The sequence below is a fragment of the Maniola jurtina genome, chromosome 7 (genome assembly GCF_905333055.1).
Source record: "Maniola jurtina chromosome 7, ilManJurt1.1, whole genome shotgun sequence".
NCBI lineage: Eukaryota > Metazoa > Arthropoda > Insecta > Lepidoptera > Nymphalidae > Maniola > Maniola jurtina.
In genome coordinates, this window is record NC_060035.1 from 10,787,199 (window position 1) to 10,811,746 (window position 24,548).

Here is a 24,548-nt window from a genome sequence, read left to right on the forward strand (position 1 = left end):
ACCAACGCATAAAGATTGTGTAAGCATTTCGGACGAATACCACCTGTGTATGATAATATTTTACGCCGAACTAAAAATACAGATTCATTATTATTCGTGGTCCGTTCGTTTATATTCGCAGTTATTCTGTGATCGATTGCTCTGGATTGTCTGAAAATGGGTTTACAAAGTGACAAGAGCGTTTAAAATCGCTTTATTAATTAATTGGTGATTTAATATTTTGTATAGGTTCGAGTATAGGTACATGTACAAATGGATGTGTTTTGGTAGTGGCATATTATTTCTTTACGTTTGTAAAGCCCATAGAAGCAGCATAGTATACTGCAAACTGGAAATAATAATAAATTCAATAGATCTGTGTATCAACATGAAACGAAAAATATAAGTAGGGTTTTGTAAACAAATCTTCCTTTAACAAACAAAAAAGGACGTACAAGGGATGGACGGAAAAGGAAAGATACCGCGCTTTACATGGTTCCGTGCGTTCCACCAACCCAGAGGGTCGGTATTGTGTGGTATTGTTGTGGCAACGCTGTCAGTCTGGTTTAGCTTCCGGTGTAAATTATTATGAGTAACTAGCCGATGCCCCCGGCTTCGCCCGCGTGAATGCAGGTTTTTTGAAATCCTGTGGGAACTCTTTGATTTTCCGGGATAAAAAGTAGCCTATGTGCTAATCCAGGATATTATCTATCTCCATTCTGAATTTCAGCCAAATCCGTCAAGTGGTTTTTACGTGAAGGAGTAACAAACATATACACACACACACACACACACATACAAACTTTCGCCTTTATAATATTAGTGTGATAATACCTACGTAGAAAATATTATGACATTGGGTCCACATGATTTTTGGTGCTGTACCAATGGTGGCTTGATCCGTCTTGATCTAAGTTTTGATGTGAGCCTCTGTCGAATAGGCCCGAAACGCGTCATAATCGTTAGGACGCAAAAATGTAAATTAATCGTCGTGTAATTACATCGATATAACATGCTAACTCTACTCGGCATCGGATGTTGTTATAGAATTTTAGTCAAAACACCTACTTGTGCATTGGCAAAAATTGATTGAGTTGTTTTTGAGATACTTACGGTCCTACGCGTTTATAAAAATCAGACGGATGTGACCTTTAACGTCTACGTAATTCTTTGTTTCCGCTTTATATACAAGGAACAAAGTGTTATGATGCTTACAAGTTGATTAGCCGAGTTTCTTGCTGGTTCTTCTCGGTAGGAACAGCATTCCGAACCAGTGGTAGATTATTTTGACGATTCAAAAGCACTTGTAAAAGTTTAATTGAATAAAAATAATTTGAATTTGAATTTGAATTTGAATTTGAATTAGATTAATGGCCAAATATTGAAATCCTATTTGTTTGAATAATTTGAAATAGCTGAGCTGAGATGAAGGTTTGTGGTAAAGTTTGCGATTAGTTTCTCCTTCAGCTGTGGATTTGACAAAGCCTGATTAGAGGTATTTGGACTGACTCGATCAATCTTACACTATTGGGAGCTTACTGTTAAATCCATATAATTATTATAAATATAAAGGTTTGTCTGTCTGTCCGTCTATTAGCTTTTCACAGATCATCCGCTTAGCCAATTTTGATGAATGATGAAATGTACAGAGATGGCTGGTATACAGGTAACAGACATAATTTACTTTTTATCCCAGAAAATGAAACAACCTAAATCCACGCAGAAGTTACGAGCATCATCACTTGTTGAATATAGTTATTTAGATAACTTATATGTTAAAATTGTACGAGTAAGTATCATAATAGGATTCATAATAAGATATCGATAAAGAAGAGCAAATTTATTGCCGTGCAGGTGTCTACTTAATACAACATCATGCGCGATATTTGTAAGGTGTACCCGGGTACACCTTACAAATGGTGTACCCGGTTGTTGGTGTGTAAAGTGGTTGGTGGTATGTGGACAAGGTTAGCCAGAAACAGAAACATTTGGAAAAATTTAGAGGAGGCCTATGTCGATGGACACGCAGAGAATGAATTACTATAAACTTAAAACCTTATAGTACCTATGTAAATAATTTTTAAATTGTAATAATTTTGAATACCTATATCTAATTAATTAGTCAAGAAAAACCTGTACTGTTTTTAACTCTGCAATAAAGGCGCTTTTTATTTATTTTATTTCATTTATAGTTTATTTAGTAATGTTGCCTAGGATGCTAGTTAACTGTTCTTTCGAATTATTTCTGTAGGTGAAAAGCTGAAAACCACCAACACAGTGCTCTGGCATCTATTAATTATAGAAGATACTATGTATTTCTATTTCGTTATTTAAAATTCTGTGGTTGGTCCTATTTTGAAGTTTCAAGTTAGTATAAAGTAGGTATAAACTGTAAAGTAACACCAAGTTAATTAGAAGGAGAGTGGAAGTTTCTGTGACTGATGTTTAAATGCTTTTCATTTTGAAACTTTAATTACTTCATAAACCACATCATGAACGGTAAATATGTGGTAGGTTAAAACCTCATTCATGAGATAAGGTAAGATTACGATTTATTTTTGTGAGAAAATACTTAAACCTAAATATCTTATTAAATCTAATATTATTTAGATGGATATAAGTATAGTTTAGTACAAAAAATTGCCATCTAGCGCCTAATCCTAAACCTAAGCTACGCATTTTTTGCGTTCTGATAGTGAGTTCTGTGCGCTTTTCCATCATTAAACCTTACGGAAAAACAATAATAGATGGCAGCACCGTACAAGGGAGAGAAGTTTTCTTGCTGAACCAAAATTTCCTTAGAGGCGTGCTGTAGTTTTCTTGTATTATTATAGATGGCGCTACAGTAAAATAAATTTTGTCAATGTTTATTGTACCCAATTAGTAGGATTATACTGAACATGCTTTTCGAATATATTATAACATACTAGCGGATACCCGCCGTGTGCTACTATGCTAAAAAAATTAAATACATTTTGTTTTTTATTAATCTAAAACCATCCTCCCATTATTGCCTTTCTAATGAAACCGTTTTGGGGCACAAGCATCGGTTGGATGGTTTCAAAGTACGTTAATGAACATTTTTTTGTGTGTGTATACCTACATACACATACTTAGATATAGATTAGCATTTTGGATGCATTTTGTTTGGAACTTGAATTAATTAATAAAAAATATTTTTAAATAAAAATAAAAATAAAATAAATAATTGGATATCGAAATAAGTAAATGACTTAGGATTATTAATTATTCAGTGCTTCTAGGCTGTTATTTATTATAAATAGTGAGAAGTTGTGATGCAGTTTAATAAGATAAGCCTCCAGCGTCACAGCTAGGTACATTTTTGTAATTACGTATAGCTTAAAGAAAATTGAAGCAGTCAGCGCCTTACCGCGTTAAATTGCGCAGCATTAACGAGCTTATTACAGCTTTAAAAGTTATCCAGTCTTTTTAGTTCCTCAACTCGTTATCTTCAAGATACACTCGACAAGCGGAGTTGACTACCGTCGACTAGGATTACTCTCGTTTGTATGGGATAATGTAACTTCATTTCCTCGTTCTACACGTTCGCTTCAAAAATAAATTCTCATGTTATGCTCAATTTTAAGGTCATTGTGCTAAGATATGTTACTTATTAACCGACTTCCAAAAAAGGAGGAGGTTCTCAATTCATCGGGATCTTTTTTTTTTTTTTTATGTATGTTCCCCGATTACTCAAAGACCCCTGGACCGATTTGGAAAATTTTTTTTTTGTTTGAAAGGGTATACTGTGCAGGTAGTTCCATATAAATTTGGTGAAGATCTGATGAATATCTTCGGAGATGGAGAACAGAACTCCTCAATGGATAAGAGCAAATTGCTCGCGATCACTGTAATAGCTTAGTAAACAGTAGGGTTTTAACTGGGCATAGCATATTATAGTACAGTGGGGCCACTAAAAATTGTGAAATAAAAAATTTTCAAAAGAAAAATAAAACCGACTTCAAAAACCAAAAACACTAAAAAGTAGAAAATAATTTTTGTTTAGCTACACATGTAATGTACCTAGGTATGAAGTCGGGCGAGCTTCACTCTTGGATTTCTAATTTTGTTTTAATATGCTCGCTCGACTTCATACCTAGGTACATTACATGTGTAGCTAAACAAAAATTATTTTCTACTTTTTAGTGTTTTTGGTTTTTGAAGTCGGTTTTATTTTTCTTTTGAAAATTTTTTATTAAACGAGATCTTTTTAAACGAGAGATTGAGAGGTTCTCAGTAGTTCAACGAGTAGGTAATGCTTTTCAAAACCGTATGCCATATTATATTACTGTTAAAAATCTGACCCAGTTTCGAAGATATACTTATGGACAACCCTGGTTACGGGTCGCTAATTTTTGATGACAACTGAATGAGATTTTTGCTTATTATTTCTAGCGTTATAATATCATTTGGCTATCAATATCATCACGTGGACCATATTTGGAAATAGATATCTTCAATGGAAAATAGTAGATGTATCTATTACAAATATATAATAGTAAACTTTAATTAGTTTCGATTAATGTTTTACATATTTACAAAAATGCTATTATTTTCAATTATTTTATAAACAGCTGTACAGTTATGTCGCTTTCTTTGACTTACAACTTAGGTACATAAGATGATAGAATTATGAAGATTATGCTAAATAACACTTTCATTTGCAAATGAACGTCTTGAATGGAGATCAACTTGTGACCCGTAAATTTATAGTCTTGTTTTAATTGTGTTTTATGAAGAGTAGGTAAACGAAGTAAATTTTTAAATATTATTACAAGCTATACTTAGAAATATTCTTCCCTGCAAGGCGTTAAGATTACAAAATGTTTGAAAAATAATTTGTCATTATTAGTATCTACGGTATTTATACGACTGTCACGGAAATGGAGTAATTTTTTCAGGATTCAAGTATGTATATCTATATATTATGTAGGTATGTACTTTGTGCTTGAGTTTCTTTATTCCACCATAACTTCTAAATGCCTAACGGATTTGCATGTATGGGGTATCGTTAGAATCGTTACACCATCCCGAGTGACACTGACTATATTTTTTTTTTTAAATCTATTATGGCGGCTGTAATTTTCAACCGCTCCTATTTTCACATTTTTATGAAATACTGTATAAGCACGTAGGTAAATACCTACAAAGTAGATTTTTTTTTTAAAGAATATTTGTAAAGATTTGGTGAAATATGACTGAAGATAACATTTCTCGACTCTTTAATTTTAGGCGAGTTTTATAACTTGAAACAATGAAATGGAGATATAAATTCAGTACAATAGGACAGAAAACATTCCTAATTTAATTTTATTCGCGATCAAATATTAAAACTCAATATTAAGAACTTTAATTTAAAAGGCATCAAAAAGTTTTATGAACAATTAAAAGACTTGTGAAGTTAATTATTTTTTTTACTATTTGGTAATTATATTAATCACTGACGCCAGTAAAAATAAAATTACTGTAGAGTAAGAAGCATTCAAATAACTTCATTATTTACTTATTTAAAGGTACTTAAATAAGTGCCATTCGCTTTCCATTTGGGTCAATTTTGTGATTTAATTTTGTCTTGATGAGTTTAATTTCTTATGATTATTGCGGTGATTCCAAAAAATGTAAGAGAAATGGAAATAAAGTGAATACAGAGGATATAAAATCTCTTTCACATTCCTCCTTTAAGTGAGATAAAGTTTTTTTTGGCGGTCTATCTCTCTTATTTTACATTATTGATGCCCCTTGTTTTACGTTGCCTTTTGATTTACGTTGGATTATCACTCTCTAGTAGCAAGCCAGTGTCCGTAATAGCGCTTATTATTAAGCTAAATGAAGCTAAAAACTCTTCCTAAAAAGAAAACGATCTAACGAGAACTAAAAAAGGGCCGGATCGCCCATTTTTCAGAGGGCTCGTCTTTAAGTAACGTTTTTAAAGAAAACCTACATGAAAAATGAAGGTCTAGTTCCAGTGTTATGGATGGGTTGATGTCAGTCAGTCAGTATTCAACGGCATTTTCGTAACTGCTGCGTCATAGATCAGAAGAACCATACAGACCTAGAGTTCGTTATCAAAGACTGATTTGAAAAGAAAAGATAAAAATTATAATCGCAAACCAATAAAACCCTGTTCCTTTTCAGACGAGTAAGAAAAAGGATATTCGTAAAAGTGTTCATTTTTATGCATATTAACTTCTAAATCGTGCGTAGCATCGCATTTCTGATCGTTATGATGTGCGATAAAATCTGAACACAATTCGAGGGCTGAATGTAAATCCTATAAAGTTTATGGTAAAATAAAAAAAATGTTATTGTCTTTTCTTACTGAGCCCTCTACGAACCCTCAAGTAGGTCTGGTCTGGACAAATTGTCGCTTCCATTGGTCGGTGAGAGGTTTTCGTCGCAACTAGATACCACCTTACCGGCAAAGATGTGCCGCCACTCGCTAAGCGTTTTATCGTTACGTTACGATGTGTTTATAAACTATCATAACTTTTATATAATAATAATTACTAATTAGTAGGTACGCATCCATCATATCGCAGCCAAGCGTTTACTTGGCATCGTCTATATTTGTTATATTTCATTTGAACAAAAATTATAATATCTAAATGTTGCTCGTTCTGTATTCGTATAGCAAAAATAATATTACTCGTGTTATCGTACGACACAGAGTCGCGGAAGGGTGCAAAGTGTAGCAAGAGGGGGTAGTTCACTTTGGCGGGGGTCCACTTCTCATGATAGGTATTGTTGACGCATAATAATGAGACATTGTATTTATTTATTTATTTATTTATTTATTTATTTATGTACCGCCCACAGAGTTACACATTTAGATTAAATACATGTTGTTCCTTAAATTCTAGGGCTCTTATGCAACTCCACTTACGGGCAGTCACAGCATACATTAACATAAACATAAGTCGTACAGTAAAATATAAAATATAATATAATTGCTAACCTAAGGAATATGAAAAAATACCTAAGTTATAAATTTTAAAAAAATATAATAAGATGGAAATTAAATTAAAGTAAAGTTAAGTTAAACTAAGCTAAATTATCTAAATCATCTAAAATACAATATAATTACGGCTAGGGACTGACACTAATTATCGTTATCCTATTGAGGAATCGAATGATTTGAACAACTTGGCTTTAAATTTAGCCAGGTTATCGCAAAACAGATCCGTGGTAATGTCCTTGTCCAAAAATTCCTTATATGTACTACTAAACCTTGGTATTAACGAATGACGACCTAGATTGGTTCTACTGATTCGGTGAGTGAACAGAGGAATAGGATACCGCGGTATACGGGAGGGTACTTTGAAGGATATTTGGCTCAACAGTTCCGAGTTATCCATGGTTCCGTTTGCAAGTTTGTGGAAGAATACCATGTCATGAACTTTGCGCCTGTCCGATAATGAATTTAATTTAAAAAGTTTAAGCCGAGAGATATAGGATAGTCTTTTGTCTTGTCCAATAGAATAAAACTTGGTGAATCGTCTTTGTATGCTTTCTAGACGGTCCTTGTGTACTTGGTAGCTAGGGTTCCATACCACCGAGCCGTATTCTAGTTTGCTTCTAACAAGCGTAGCGAAAAGTATTTTTTTAGTTTTAAGGCTTTTAAATGGCTTAGCATTTCTAAACAAGAAGCCCAACATTTTGCGAGCCGATCTACAAATGTTTTCGATGTGTACATTGAATCGTAATTTGGCGTCAATGGTAATCCCCAGATCGCGGACGGCTTCGAGTTTTTGAAGCGAGCAATTGTTGATCGTATATTTGCCTTCAATTAGAGTACGACGACGCGTAAAGCTAATATAGGAACATTTGGCTGAATTTAAATCCATGCCATTTAATTTGCACCAATCGGCAATTCTATCTATGTCCCCTTGTAACGATAGAGCGTCGTCGTCTGTCAGTATTTCTTTGGCAAGTTTTAAATCATCCGCGAAAATTAAACACTTGGAATTGAAAATACAGTTAGTTATGTCGTTTATAAAGATGTTGAATAATAGTGGTCCCAGGATGGATCCCTGGGGAACACCCGACGTCACACTGTATAGCTGGGAGGAATGACCTTTAACAGCTACATATGAATATCTGTCAACTAAGTACGATGTAAGCCATGATAAAAGCGAACCACCCAGGCCAAAGGAAGAAAGTTTTGCCACTAACAGTTTGTGATTAACCTTGTCGAAAGCCTTCGAGAAGTCTGTGTATATTGCATCTACCTGACGACGGCCATCCACAGAAGCTGTAACAAAGCTTATGAAATTTGACAGATTTGTGACAGTTGACCTAGAGCTCATGAAACCATGCTGAGCTTCAGAAAGTGCGTGTTGGACGTGACGTGATAGTACGGGATGTAACAGAGACTCAAAGACCTTCGACAAAGTTGACAGAATCGAGATTGGCCTGTAGTTAGTGACATTTTCGTGACCACCCTTTTTATAGATTGGTACTATTCTAACGCGTTTCCATAAATCAGGAAAAACTCCTAAACGCAATGATTTGTTGTATATCATACAGACGGGGAGCGATAAAGGCGCGGCGCATTTATTGATCAGAAAAGGGGGCAGTCCATCAGGGCCAGCTCCTTTCTTCGTGTCAAGTCTTTTTAATTTTTGGAATACCTCCTTGATGGTGAAGTTCACGTGACAAAGATAGTTGGTGGAATTATTAATAGTTATGTTGTAAGAATTGCTGTTGGGAGGGTCGCTCGTATTATATACTGAGGCGAAGAAAACAGCAAATAAATTGCATAAACTGAGACCGTCCGTAGCAACCTTATTACCATAAATCATTTTTGCAGGATATGTGTTTGGTGACTGTCTTAAGTTTTTTAGGTGAGTCCAGAAGTATTTGGGATTACTTGCTAAGTTAACTTCGATTGATTCAATGTATCTGCTATAGCACTCCTTAATTAATTTATTGCAGTCAGTTCTTAACGATTCAAACTTAATTTTATCTAAAGGATTTTTGTAGATTTTAGCTCTTCTATTCTTTAAGATAATGAGATACCTACTAAAGCAATTCCATATGGTGGGAAAGCGTCTCGGCAATAATAGAACAGCGTGGTAGGTAAGGCAGGTTAGCGAGGCGCTGCGCCGCGGCGCCGCCCATATCGACCGCCGCCTGTTGAATGCCGACAACACCCCACCCCATGTCACCCCAAGACCTTCGCCCACCCCCTTTACTTTTCACGTGCTTAAAATAGGAGCGTGTAATGTCGATATTTGAAACATTGGCTTACTACAAAGCGTTGTCTGGTCACTATAAATCTTTATTGATATTTGAATACTAGCAACCACCCGCGACTTCGTTCCTGTGGGAATTTCTGAAAATCCAACCTAATTATCTACATAAAAATTCAAATAATTTTTGTACCATGAAAGAAAAACCTATTGATTTGAACTCTTTCCAATGTTTAATAACTTTTCCCCCATCGATTTTAAATCGAGTATTTATATAATATATAATATATAATAATAAATAATATAGGTATACAGAAAGGTTACAATATCATTTGGTTCATGTCCGCAAACTGGGTCCGTAATGACTGACTATAATCGGCCATTACAGACCAATTTAGCTTCCGGGAATAATTAAATAAACTTTATTTTTATCACGAATAATTATTTTCCTTTTACTAAAACAGCATCAAATCTTATAAATGCCCAAAACTGTTTACACGAGTAAGGTTTAATAAAATTACTTTAGCGCCTTAACGTACCTTTCTTCATATTATACGAAAGCTTGAAAGTAAAATATGAAGATAAAATCTGGTTACAATATTAATATTTAACGCTGTGACGGAGAAAAATAAATCTACCGAAGTGTAAAGTTGGAACGGTAAAAAATTTATTGGGTCAGATTGAAACGGTCTGGTATTATTTTGGGATAGTCTTCCAATGTCACAGATATTTTAGATGTTTGACATAGAATAAATCCCGACAAAAGTTTTGTGAGCGGCTTTTGACTTTACTACACTAGCGGCACGCTATGATGGCCGGTTTGACACATTACAATAGTGATGTGGAATGTCAATTTATTCTCGAACAAAAAACAATTAAGTTTTGTTTTTGTACCTGATTAAATAGGTTTAATAAAACAAAAATGTATATGTTTATTTAATTTATTTGAACGAACTGAATATTTGAACGAAAATGAATATACATACTTTATATGCACACAAGAAACATATGAAATTCGAAACTGCTTTGTTTTGCATTGAGCATTGACGCGAGTTTGCCGGAGGTAGTAGTTGTGCTAGCCAGCGATCCTATGTGACGATCGTATTAGATTCCATTTTTAAAAATTTATTGATATTTTTTTGCGATTTCAGAGGTTTGTCCACATAGTGAAAATTGTTCATATTCACAAGTACATTCACCCCTTAAATGGTGCAAACTGATTTTTCTACACTTGTATACATTTAAGAAATCAATTTAATAAATAAATTTTGAGTCCTAAACCTAAAACTACATTCGATAAAATTTATGAATCTCTGCACATCACTATCGTCAATAAAGTAATACAATTATTTCCTTCAAAGTCGTTATCAATTAATACGGAACTTCATGAGCGGACAAACGTCAAACCGGCCATCATAGCGTGCCGCTAGTTTAAGTGTATTCATCAGAAGAAAAGTCTACCGAATCGGACTACCAGAAGTGGTTTATATTTTTTACGATTTATCGTCAATTTTTAACACAATCAAATATTCATATCAGATAGGTACTTTTGCTAGAAAATTTTCATAAAAGTTTCGGATTGGTAGATACTTAGTAAGTACTTACTAGGTTTTATAAAGTTAGTCGAGTTTTCATTAATTATGCAGTTAGATTCCAATATTTAATAAAACTACTTAAATAAAATTTCTGCGAAGCTTTTATACTTACTTAAAAACACAAAGTAATACTTTGAACTACTTTAAAGTGCACGTATTATAAATTTTTCGTTCTTTCTATGTTCTTGCATATTTCTGGTAAATAATAGAATTTACGAGTCTTTAATGCGTTGAAGGCACAAATGACACAATCTTACTCTTACTAAACTAACGCAAGACTCACCTGAGTTCCCCAGGCTTCTGGAGCGAGCTTGGATGGTTGGATGGCTAGAGTGACGACTCTAGTGGAGAGGGATACGCACATACCCTCCCAAGTTACCCCGCTTTCGTCTTAGACCACGTTATCACTTACCATCAGGCGAAATCGCAGTCCATGACTAACTTGTATCAGAATTTAAAAAAAACGCAACAGTTATGGTTACGGTGAATGGAACAGAATCGTTTAAAGTCGGGCTGTATGTAGCTAGATTTGTTGATTGTTTGTAGCACAGGCGATTAGTTAATTGATTGACGGTTTGGCAGCTAAGACTAAGGTTAGTTACCGCTAAAGCTAACTTAACGATGTTGTGGTTACTATTTACCACAACTCATCACAATACGGATATTTCAATGTTTGGCATCTTGAGGTTATCTTCTATCGAAATAGTCTGTCAACCGTTCCCAGGCCGTATTACAACGAAAAAAATATTTGGTATAAACGTATAGATACATACCGTTGGCCAAAACAATTTTTTCGTTTTTAATTTGATCTAGTATTAGTAATTACATCACGTACAGTACAAAGCGAAATAAATGGTACCTGACATACGTGCCTCATCCCGATCTTCGTGTCGGGAAATGAAAATAAGAGAAATGGTGTTTTGTTTTTCTATTCAATATTTCGTCAGTCTTACTAGGCTAAGAAACTAATTTCTTATTGATGGTATATTTCAAAATCAGTTAGGTATTTTTTAGGTTTTAATTTTTTTTCTATTCGTCAAATCAAAAAAATCTTAATCGTAAAGTTACCCTTAACCCATCAACCCATCGTCAGGTGAGTCATTACTGAGTAGGTACGGGTTAGTCTCACAATGGGAAAGGTTTGATCATAGTTTAACCACGCTGCCAAAGTGTGCATTGGCAGTCTTCCCACACCTTTGAGAACATTATGGGGAACGCTCAAGCATGCAGGTTTAGGTAGACGTTATCTCGTTTCGGTGCTCGAATTCTATCAAACGTGGTGAGATGTAAAATCTCATGGTGAGCACTCTGGCTACACAATCTCTCGAAACCTTATCTACGTGTTTCAGTGCACACTGGAGCGGCTCACGGTTAGGTAGATCGCAGCCCGCTTACTGAAATGCACTATTGAACCTTTTGTTTTGGTTGTGTTTCAGAATTAATAGATTAAATAACTTTCTTGAGTAAAATGTAGGCAAGAAGTTAATATCTGAATTATTTAACTTCCACTTTTTCCCCGTGCCTTAGCGAGCACGTTATGTCGTAGGTTACGGTTATTATCACTAACATGCATCAGATAAATATAATTGTAAGATCTAATAGTCAAAATGGTATGCTTCGTATGCGGAAATATTTGGAACCCCAATGCTTTATTATATCATGAATAATAATCAAAGGGGTCATAAGCCACTGCAATGAATAATAAGGAGATTGCGATGCATATTTTATATTTTTAGGGTTCCGTATCTCCAAAAAAAAATATTTTAAATATTTATTTTGTTTTATTTATTGTCTTTGGTACTCTTTGGGTTTTTATATTAATATATAAAATTTATATTATTTTTATTAAATATAAACTTTGTATAATCAAAGAAACAATCTACTGGCGTCTATTTAAGTTTATAGTAGACTAAATGAAAAAAATTCGAGAGACGTGAAAATGTCCCCATTGCGTTTCTAGCACTCTCCCTCGTGGCATTCCGCCAGTCGAATGAAAATTCGTTTGGAAAAATGATCTCACTTCCTATTTCGAGTGTCTTTTACGCGACCATTTTGAAGGCTTGTTTACTTAGAGCATATAGACAGGCAACTGGTCGTCATCTTAGGAGGGCTGCGAGATGATTCCGTATCTCAGTGATCATCACTAAATGAAAGCCATCAAGCTCATTTGACGTTGTTTGGTTCTATTCTATATTGCCGCTTCACTGCGCGATCAAAGGTAATGTTTCATAGCTAACCTTCAATGGATTAAAAATAAATGGCAATTTAGCTTGGTGGCTTTATTCATTGATGATCACTGAGTGGTGATCGGGTATCCCAATTGGACCCACTGCTGCGGATGATGCGCCAGTGTCACTTCAGCGCTCGTTAGCGGCAAATCTAATATTATTATCGAAAAAAAAAAACATAAGTGAAGTAACTAGCAACTGCCCGCGACTCACAAATTTTGAAAGATTTGGCCTAATTTATTGTCTATATTATGAAGGGATCGAGGGATAATGCTGCGCGTTAAGTCTGAACTGAGGCAGGACTTTTCTTCCCTTGACTTTCGGTTTTTTATACCAGACTTGTAAACGATTGAATAACAAGTGTAAATTAAAAATTTATAGCACCCCCGACAAGTGAAGGTTACAGTAACTAGAAAAGAGCTGATAACTTTCAAACGGCTGAATCGATATTTTTGGATTATAGCTAAAAACATTCAATCCACCTTTCAAACAAAAAAAAACTAAATTAAAATCGGTTCACTAGTTTAGGAGTTACAATGCCACAGACAGATACACAGATACACATGTCAAACTTATAACACCCCTCTTTTTGAGTCGGGTGTTAAAAATAAGTAGACTCGTGAACTCTGTTCGAGTAGAGATGGCGCAGAATCGATATTCAATGTCGTGAATAAGTAAGACGGATGAACTTTTTTTGTATTTCGTAATCCATATCACATTTCTTTATTTATAGAGGACGGATTTTCTTTCTAAAGGTCATATACCTAATGGTTTGTACAGACTTGTGCAATATAACATGCATGATGCAATGTAAGTACCATGCAATGCAAGAATTTGCTGCACATATTGGTGCAAATTGCAATGTAACATGCAAGGTTACTACACCCACTGTAATAACTTAGCACGAATCGTGCCTTTGTCTCTCACGGGACGAACATTAGGTACAAATCGTGGACGGGCCCAAAATTGTCGGCTTTTGGGACAATACAAATGGGCACGCTGTCTCTAAGGTAAAATGTGCGGTTCGACTGCACGATGCGACCGGATTAATGTAAATATACGTGTAGAATGTCACATTGCATATCACATTTTTTTTTTAAAAAGAATATTAGCTATGTTAAATGACTAATATTCCCCTTTCCTCTCCAACTAAGCGTCAGGCTTATGCTAGGAGCCGGTACGACAATAGTGCAACGGGCGGGGTTTGAACCGTCGACCTTTCGGTTTTCAGTCCACTCCTTTACCGGTTGAGCTATTGAGGCTCTAGCTCTACATTGTATGTTACTTTGCATGTTACATTGCACTACTTAGTTCATACACGACGTAGCTATACTAACGAGAACTATAGATTATTATAAGAGTAGAATCTGTCTTTTCATGCCTGTTTATACATAACTTAAAATTTAAAAAAAACCCCGACACAAAAATCTCTATAAGAAAACTAGAAAAGTGCTGATAACTTTCAAACGGCTGAACCGATTTTCTTCGATTATAGCTTTGCTAACACTCTCGATCAAACCACCTTTCAAACAAATAAAACTAAATTAAAACCGGTCCATTCGTTTAGGAGCTACGATGCCACGGATAGATACACAGATATACACGTCAAACTTATAACACCCCTCTTTTTGGGTCGGGGGTTAAAAATTACCCCAGTCGTTTTCGTGTCGGAGTACCTACTACCACGATTGAACAGGAAATTATAAGTAAGCAAAAGACTAAGTTACTAATTTTCTTAGATTATTATTAAATTTTCTTAGATAAGATATTTTTTAGAAGTACTTACCAAAGTTTAGTCAAAAATATAGATTATAATAATATTGTATCGTTATCTGTTTAGGTAGTCAAATAAAAAAATGTATCATTAAGTCGGTATGAAAATGTGCGGACCTTAACCCTTAAAGCGCGTGTGCACTGTTCGGAAGCCGAGAAAAACCGGTCCCATATAACCTTGCATGAGCCATAGCCACCGATCTTGAGTCTGCTCAATGAGTGGTTTACCAACCAATTCGGTGGTGTGACTTGTGAAGTGATATCAACGATGGGAATGTCTCTTCTGCCGCACTATTGGTTTAACATTCAACCCTTCACCTAAGACCAACTAACAACTACAATCGTATTTTCTCTGAATCTGATCAGTCTATAAAGCCTTGTCTATAATGTTACCTGTCAAATATAGATGGAGCGCAGGATCGATACTTTCTCTGTCATGAATAAGTAAGATGGATGAATTGCTTTTTAAAATTCTGTGAAACTAAAGGCATTGTTATTTTATTTTTACAAAGGAAACCGCATTTTTCTGCAAAATACCGAAGACAATAGGTAGATATAAAAAGTGTTTCCAAAAATAGTTAGGTGAGTATTGGGTTTTTCTGTCAAGAAACTCTCAGAACCCAGAGTCTAACTCTGGCTTTAGTACTGAGAAGCGCTTGATCTCACTCCGTTCCTGGTGGTTTGCTGACCCACCAGGAACGGAGTTCGGGTTATGAGAGTGAGGGAATAGAGAGTTCACCTGTGTTTGCGCACACACTGGAGCACTATACCATCTCCCGTGCAGATGACTAATGTCTTTGGAGATGGGCTGCCGTGGTCAAAATTCAGTTCATTACAGACATATTAAGTGTAATGCTACTGTGACTTCATCTGCGTGGACTATACAAATTTCAAAACCCTATTTTACCCCTATTTTATTTACAAGTCGACTTGTCATGCACACTGATAGCAATTCACCGTCAAGTTTACAAGTTCGCTGCAAACTTGACGGCAAACTTGACTGTGTATGGCAAGCTTGAAGAGTAGGATTTTCAAAAGTCCTTTCTTAGCGGATGTCTACGTCATAATAGCCTACGGCTCCATGCTTAATTTCAACCCAATCTGTCCAGTAGTTTGAGCTGTGCGTTGATAGAACAGTCAGTCACCTTTTACTTTTATAAGTATACTAGCTTAAGCCAGCGACTTCGTCCGCGTGGCTATACAAATTTCAAACCCCTATTTTACCTCCTTAGGGGTTGAGTTTACAAAAATTCTTTCTTAGCGGATGGCTACGTCATAATAGCTATCTGCATGCCAAATTTCAGCCCGATCCATTGAGTAGTTTGAGCTTTGCGTTGATAGATCAGTCAGTCAGTCAGTCAGCTTTTCCTTTTATATATTTAGATTTAAATGAAAGAATGAATGAATGAAATATTTTAATTCATTGTATTATGGTGGTTTTATGTTTGCTATGCCGTAATAACTTTACTCGTTTGATCCGGCTCAGAAGGGATAAATCAGCGCGGCAATGTCTCTTTAGGGAATATCAAGATAGAAATGTTATATCTTAAATTGACTTACTTAACTGGGAATTGAACGTGAAACCTCTTGCTTATGTGCTTTATTTATATTCTTTATGTATCATGGAAAAAATAAGTTAGGGTAGTTACACACTCGTATCCGTGAAAATACGACCTGAAGCAGGTAGTCATAGAACTATTTGTATTTGTATTTCGCACTAGATGTGACTTTCGTCATCCAATTTCTCTCCGTTCCGTGGAATATCAGGCATGTGCCTTGGACTTAAATCGGACGTGTGACGTAGATATGTCAAAGAAGTCCACTGAATACCTTAGATTTGGATCAAAAATTATTGTGAAAGCAATATCCGAGTTCGGTCCGAGTTTTTTATATCAGTATTTTCACGGACTCAGATAGTATCCATATCCATTAAAAGAAGAATTCGTTTCTCAGTTCATTAGTCTTAATCAGCAGATATTTCCAGCAGTTAAGAGTTCTATATGCCTCTCTTACTGAAGCATATAAGCAATAAGTATTTGCTTTTGATTGATGAGAATATTTATCAGTATTGACAACTCTGAAATAAGAATAATGGACTCTAGACCGATACCTATGGATTTATGCCAGTTGATGACTTCCCTGGTAGAGTGGTGAGCGCTGTGGTCAAATAAATGGGAGGTCCTGGGTTCGATTTCCGGCAGGTGCAATTTGGGAATTTATGAATTTTTCATTGATTTTTGGGAATTTGGGAATTTCTAATTTGTCTCTGGTCTGCTCTGGGGGAGGCTATTTACTCTTGCTTTCCTGCCGAGAAGAACCAGCAAGAAATTCAATAAGCAAATATCGTAGCAATACGGAAATGTTTATCAACTAATAGGAATAAATAGCTATCCCTGGTGTATGGCGTCAGTGTTTTGATCGACATATCAATAAATAATTCATACCAGCTAATTAGGGCTGACATTGGTCAAAGTACATTTCGCTAGAATATTTATATGTCATTTTCATTACACATACATAATTATTCATATAGGGTCAAATTGTTTGCTTTCATGTGACAGCGGAATTAGTAATTTCGACGAAAATGTAGTAAAGCGATGTCAGTCGCAAGGGAGTAGCTGCTTTCAATAGAAATACCTAACAGTAACAGAATAATACCCAATACCCCGAGCAACCATGTTATGCTAATAAGTATAATAATAGGGAAGGGCTTTTTACTTGTGTATGCGTAGAAGTTTAGGTAGTTATCAAAAAGATTGACTCCACACCACTTCGTTCGTTTAGGTATGCATTCTTAAGGATGCATTCTTTTTGACCTGGTTCTTCCTTCACCTTTCTACCATCGTACTTCAAGGCATCGTCAACTCACTGACTGACTCATTGACGGTCAACTCAAACTTTATACTTATCGAAATTACAGACAGACACCTCAATTTTATAAGTCTAAAGTCCTAGCTCAGTGACTGACTCATTGGCGCTCAACCCAAACTTATGGACCTAGAAAATTGAAACTTTGAATGGAGGTTCTCTTTATAATGTTGATTAAGGATACAGACCGGATTTTTCAAAACTTCCACGGGATAGGGAATAAAGAGGATTTATATTTTCGCCAAGTCAAGCTGTGGGTGGTCGCTTGTATTATCATCGACCTACGAATACCTTTTAAGATTTGTCATTAATTAACTTAATTGGTACTATAGAATTAATAATATTTAAGGTAGTCGCTATTAAAATAATTACTTTTAAAAGTTTGATAATAAATCGGTAGACATCGCGTGCTATAGAGAAAGTAGAAAACGATTTCGTTTTAGCTTACGAAATCAAAGAAGGTAACGGAATTTAAATTAACAAAGTTTTGCTTTTATCAAAGGAGTGACCAATTTTTTTGAAGTAATAGAAAAAGATTTGTCGTTTTTGTTTTTAACCGAATTCAAAAAAGGATGAGGTTCTTAATTCGTCGGAATCTTTTTACTATTATTATTTTATCCTTTCAACTTTGATTTATCGATGACTTCTTAACGTCTTTTTAATAACACATATTTTTTTAACATATTATTTTTGATTTTTTTAATATTATTAAAAAAAAACACATTTATAGGATAACATTTATTTATTTCAAAATAAACAAACAAAAAGTTACATGGCAAATTATTTTTTTCGTGCTCATAAGTACCTGACTTCACATTTTTTAGTTAGTTAGATTAGGTCTAAGCCAAAAAGAAGCTGTGGTCCGGGCGTATGGAGTTCAAACCCGTTTTAAGTAATTTAATATCACTTGCTTTAACGGCGAAGGAAAACACCTTGAAGAAACCTGCATACCTGAGAGTAGTAATATTACGGAAATATGCTCAAAGGTGCTGAAGTCTGCCTATCAATACTTGGCCGGCGTGGTAGAGTGGCCATTCTGAGAGGAAAACCGTGCTCAGTAGTGAGCCGGGTGATGGATTGATGATGATGATGATGAAACATAATAAGTACGTAAAATATAAATTAACTACCTTTATTAATCTATCGGTTAAGCAGCTTAATTTTCGTTTAAATGACTAAACCACCAAGCACGTAAACTGGTTTCACATATACAAAAGCTTATTTTGATATTTCAATAGAAAAGGTTGATATTATAAAGGATAATGATGGAAGAGTAATTAAAGGTAAATAATTCTGAAGTGAAGTGTGAGCAGCTAAAAGTTCTCTAATTACAAGTGTATCGTTTTAAATAGTCTTTCACTTAAAATAACATTGTGAAATTAAATTACAGCGATATAAATGTTCCCCTAGATGAGACGACGCAGTCCGTTTGTAAAAAAATAAAATCTCAATTCTAAATTTATAATTCACATAGGTAGCTTTAGCACATACAAGCTGATGCCCGCGACTTCGTTCGGGTGGATATAGGTTTTATTTGAATCCCGTGGGAACTCTTTTATTTTCGGGGCTAAAAAGTAGCCCATATGTTAATCCAGGGTATCTATCTCCATTTTAAATTTCAACCAAATCCATCTAGAAGTGTTTGCGTACATACACACACACACACACACGTACATACAAACTTTCGCCTTTAAAATACTAGTGTGATAGTCTGTTCTAACTTATTGTTCCTAGAAACGGACTTCGTCTTAGGTACTATGTCTGCCGGCAATTCTATTTCGTATTTACTAAGATAACAAGGGGTATCGTGAGACTTTTCGAAATGAAAGGTAGACACCCCTACATACATCAACCTTTTATGAATTATTTTTATATTTATGAATTTTTATTTTTATGAATAAAAACATATTCCCATCAGAGACTTAGTCCGTTTTAGGATAAAGTTCGACCCCGTATCGTATTGAAATAAGCAACCCTCTCTCACCACATTATTTTGTGAAGAATGAAGAATATTTCAACCATTTTTGTTTATTTAGTTGCATCCAGTTTCATCTCTGGAGACTAGACTAGACACTTTTTGAATAAAGTTTGTCAATTTATTAAGCCACGATAGCCTAGTATCTCGGCATCTTATGTGGGGTAGTCCGAGCTTTGATTCTACACACACGGGCACATACATCTAACTTTGCAGAGTATGAATGAATGAATGAATGAATATACTTTTATTGTACACCACAAAATTAGTACAGGTACAATTGGGCGGCCTTATCGCTACCTAGCGATCTCTTCCAGACAACCAAAATGGTCCAAAGGATATAGCTATAGATATTAGAGGTAGGTGGTGCAAGTATACATTTATATATAATATAATATTAGAATAAATAAATACATAAAAACATGTTAAAATTTAAATAATGTACTACTATAAATAATAAAATACATAATTATAGACCTAAACAAATAATAATAAATAAATATGATATATCGATAAATAATAAAGAGTGTAAGTACAGAGTAGTGTGCGGTTCATTAAAAGCGATAAAATATCATTTAGTTTAATGGTGAAGGACAACATCTCGAGGAAAACCTGCGTGCCTGAGAGTTTTCCATCATGTTCCCAAAGGTGTGGCTGTCAAGTCTGCCAATTCGCACTAGTGATGGACTCTAGTAGCCTGAGCCTTCTTATTCTGAGAGGCGACCCATGCTCAACTGTGAGGTGAGGTACTACATGATACTGTTACAAGGCGTGAGTCGCGATTGGAAGTAACACACGGTGGTAAGAATAGTGCCTTTATTTGACGACGTCACTTATACGGACTTACAGATTCCAAATTCGAATTGTCCTTTTGAGTTATTCGTCTGTGTTCAAGATCTTTCTGGCAGATCTATTATCTTGCTCTAACATTAGGGGGTCATTTTTCTTCCTCTTCTATTGTCTAAGTGGAGATCCTGGTGTCGAGTAGCAGAAACTTGTTAACACTAAATTATCAAATTTCAACATTAAGCTAGGTGCACACGAGTAGTTTTTAGTTTTTTTTTCTAGGATGCCAGAATACTATGATCTCAAATTGTATGTTGACTTTTGCAAATAATATGTTACTTGTCATACGTTTATCTTATTTATTTATTTATATTTAATGAACTTATACATATTTTTTATAACGTATATTGTTATTTAACGCAAACTCTTCTTGTTATCATATTACACAAATCCGTTCATATTATATGAAAACCAAAAGTCAAAAGCAAGATTCACGATACTTTAGTTTATTAAACTCTAATTTTGTACAATCATTAATTACTCGTAGCTCAGTTACCTACGAGTATAGATGCTTCACTGTAAATAAAGCTAATGATAGTCTATCTGGAGTTGCATTTACCTGCACCCAAAATTACCGTCTATATAAACATGAGCTCTGTGCAATTTTCGATGTAAAACTGTAAAAGTTTCATAGCTAACAGCGGACGGGGTACGGCAACGAACTTCAGAAAGACTACTAAAATGTTGAACTAAAACAAAAGTTAATAGATCGTTTCAGCATACTTGCACAAGTTGTGCTTTACGTTAATTACTCAACCACATCTTGAGATAAGTGTTAAATTAAGCTTTAGCTTACAAGGTTTTGAAGGAATATATTTTTATCCTCCTTTTAGAATTTTATAATAATAATAATTGGGGTTGTTTTATACCGACCCATTTTGGATGATATAAATATTTGTAAATTGACGACTCAAATGGAAAGGCCAAAGCAGATACGATACTTTTAGCATCAGCATTCAGCGATTTAAAAGTTGTTTTTTGAAAGCTCGATGCCGCAATTGAACGCTCCATTCTGTACATATTTCATTATGTTCTATTCATTATTTTCCATTGCAATACTTATACAGTGACTGAACGCAGAAAGTAGTCGTACGTGATGCAGCATTCATGCAGATGCAAAACCACCTATTAGCCGATGCTAAAACATGGTGTCTGCTGTGAACCAGTATATCCCTTGTGCATTAAATGTTCACATACTCTTATACCCATTGTATGGAAATGACATGTAATAGTATGAGAAATAAACTATGCATGGAAAGAAAGTTTAAATCCGAAGGTTCAAGTTAAGGAACAGGTTTTTATACCAAATAGTTTTGTAGAAAAATGACACATAAATTCATGTTTTATTTCATATCAAGAATAAAACTAACATTATTATTGGCCGTAAACGAAAGTGCTTTGAAACAATTTATCGATAGTTTCGCGTTGGAGCCGGGTACTGAAATTGAAAAAGTCAATTTGTTAGAGCTGTCGCTTTACCATTCTTTGGTATAGGATTGCGTTGTTTCACACCTGTCTTCGCTACGATATTGCTGGAGTATGGATGATTTTCTATTATATTTTTACCTCTCTAACAAAGGATTATGACTTATATGAATTTAGCAGTCTTTGTGGTCTGTTTGCGTGTTGCTACTACATTTAGATAAAATAATGAGGTGTACTTGGCCCTTTTTTATTTTTATTGTGAGATAGGCTTCACGGCAATCATGCCTGAGAAACAGAGCAATGATGAGGTCTTGATGTGAGCGCTTGATTGGAAGATGTCTATTCCCTTTAGCCTTGAAGGTCTACAAGTTATACTTGGCAGAAAATACGGACGCCGGAAGTGCATTTCACTCCGTAGTGGTTCGTATCAGAAACGTTAAGCAAAAACGTTACGTACCAGTAGATTGGATGTCAACCACATAATAACCACACCCTTTTGTGGCTTTGTCGCATTCTGGATGTTAGTAGGTACAGCTGTTAGGCCAAGTGCAGGTAAAACAACAGACAGATGAAGGACAGCGAAGGCGGCTGGGTTAGTTTTGCCGATGAGCACCTTTCTTGTTCACCTGCTTGTTCGCGTTCGTTATTGGCACGTAGTTAATGTCAGCAAACAGAGAAGACGTATAAAGCGAATCACAGCCCACAAGAACAGTGAGTGCTCAGTTGACTATGGATTACTTTTATAGTTTCGTCTAGTCCATCTATCGGCCAGTCTGCCTGAGTTTCATAGCCAATTTAAAAAGTAACTTAGTAGAAAAGCTGTAAAAATAAATTTACCACTAGTTTAGCATTAGATAATAAGAATACCTTACCAACAAGTAACAACGTACCTACATTAGGAAATGTGGTTATATTTTCGGGGTCTATAATAATATTATAAACCTTATAGAAAGGTACTGAATGCGTGCTGAATACGTTTTATGTTGATATATAAAAGATTTGTATACGTGAGGAGGCAACGTGGTCAACACAGCTTGGTTATGGGTATATGTACAAGAAATTGTATGAATGTGTTCAGACGAATAGCCATTGTGACAATATTTATGTATAGGTGGTCGTAGGCCCAACTTTGGGTAGTAATTAATAATAACTAAACACTGTTTGATAATATTTGTTCTTGAAAGTAATTTGTAAGTCATTCGACGTAAGCGCTGTTTGTTGTTCATGTAAATTATGGTCACTAATGGAACAATAAGAGCTATTTGGTTACAAAACCTAATAACGGTATTTTAGTATGACTATGTGTCTGTGTGAAAACGCGAGTTTTTAAAAATCTCGTCGGGAATTCTCGGAATCCTTTCTTAGTGAGGGTCTACGTGAAAGAGAGAACCTACGTGCAAAATCTCAAGTTTCTAGACTCAGTGGTTTAAGCTGTATATTGATATGTCAGTCAGTCAGTTCTAGTCAGTATTAAGGTTTTCACTAAATATGTCTTCATTTTATAATACGAAATTAGTTGAATATCGGCGTAAGTGAGAAAGTGTGTCCGCCTGTTACCTTTTGATATTTAAACCAGTCAGACCTCGAAGTGAAAACACAGGGATATTTTGCATTTTAGAAACGAAGATAGGTTTAATTTTTCTACAGGCATTCAGATCCCGAAATACCAGAGGAATTTGCGTGCAACAACTAGTAGTAATAGAAATACCTACCTACTTAAAGATTTTATTAGAGATGATATTAGTACGGCGCAGCGTCCTTCAACCTTTTATACTGCATTTTATAATCATTAGAGGCTTGCTAGATATTTTAAAACTTGTCGACGCGACGTGCAACATTTCAAAGATTAAGAAAGTTGAAGTGAAAACTAAGTTGGCTGAATAGAATTCAGTCTCCCCTCGCAATGCGAACGTTGCTCTGAAGTACAGGATTATAAAATTCGTGTCAATTACTTAAATAATTAAGTAAATGAAAGCATCAAAATTTGACAGCATTGCTATGAGCTACAGTATCGCAGTATACTTTATTCTATTAAGTTATTTATTATATGTAGGCAAGATAGGTATTATAAGCAATATAAAGATTTTTATTTACTAAAAACTACCATAACCTGCTTCCAGGTTAGCCTTGCACTTGAACTTAAACATAAAATGGCATTTTCCTAAGAGTCAAGCAAAAGTTTATAAAAGCGTATTACATTCACTTTGCCTGCATATACGCGCGGATCACATAAGGTATGTCGGACAAGCATGGCGGGGGATCAATAACTGTATTATGAATAATTAAGCTGGATAATCTACTTTTTATTTATACTACCCTTGCTACATCATTTGGATTAGGTAATCAGATATTTTGAGAATGTTGGGTCTAAAAGACTATTTTACTTGTAATATGAGCTTTTAACAAGTGTAAATTAAAAATTTATAACACCCCCGACAAGTGAAGGTTACAGTAGGTAACTAGAAAAGAGCTGATAACTTTCAAACGGCTGAACCGATTTTCTTGGATTATTGCTAAGAACACTCTCGATCAAGCCACCTTTCAAACAAAAAAAATAATTAAATTAAAAAAAAAGTTTTTAAAAAAGCTTTTTAGAAATTGTATATAATGTATGATGTAATAGTATCTGATTTGATTCATATTGAAA

The 24,548-nt window shown here is 34.9% G+C and overlaps 1 protein-coding gene and 1 long non-coding RNA gene across 3 annotated transcripts in view; both read left to right on the forward strand.

Moving 5' to 3' along the window:
* LOC123866919 (cAMP-specific 3',5'-cyclic phosphodiesterase) overlaps positions 1-24,548 on the forward strand; it is a 600,070-nt gene that overhangs the window by 29,671 nt on the left and 545,851 nt on the right. The gene's annotated exons all lie outside the window — the stretch shown is intronic.
* Positions 2,525-18,924, forward strand: LOC123866925. Its single transcript, XR_006796280.1, has 4 exons — positions 2,525-2,539; positions 3,315-3,324; positions 14,611-14,618; positions 18,894-18,924. It is a non-coding gene; the product is annotated as an uncharacterized LOC123866925 (long non-coding RNA).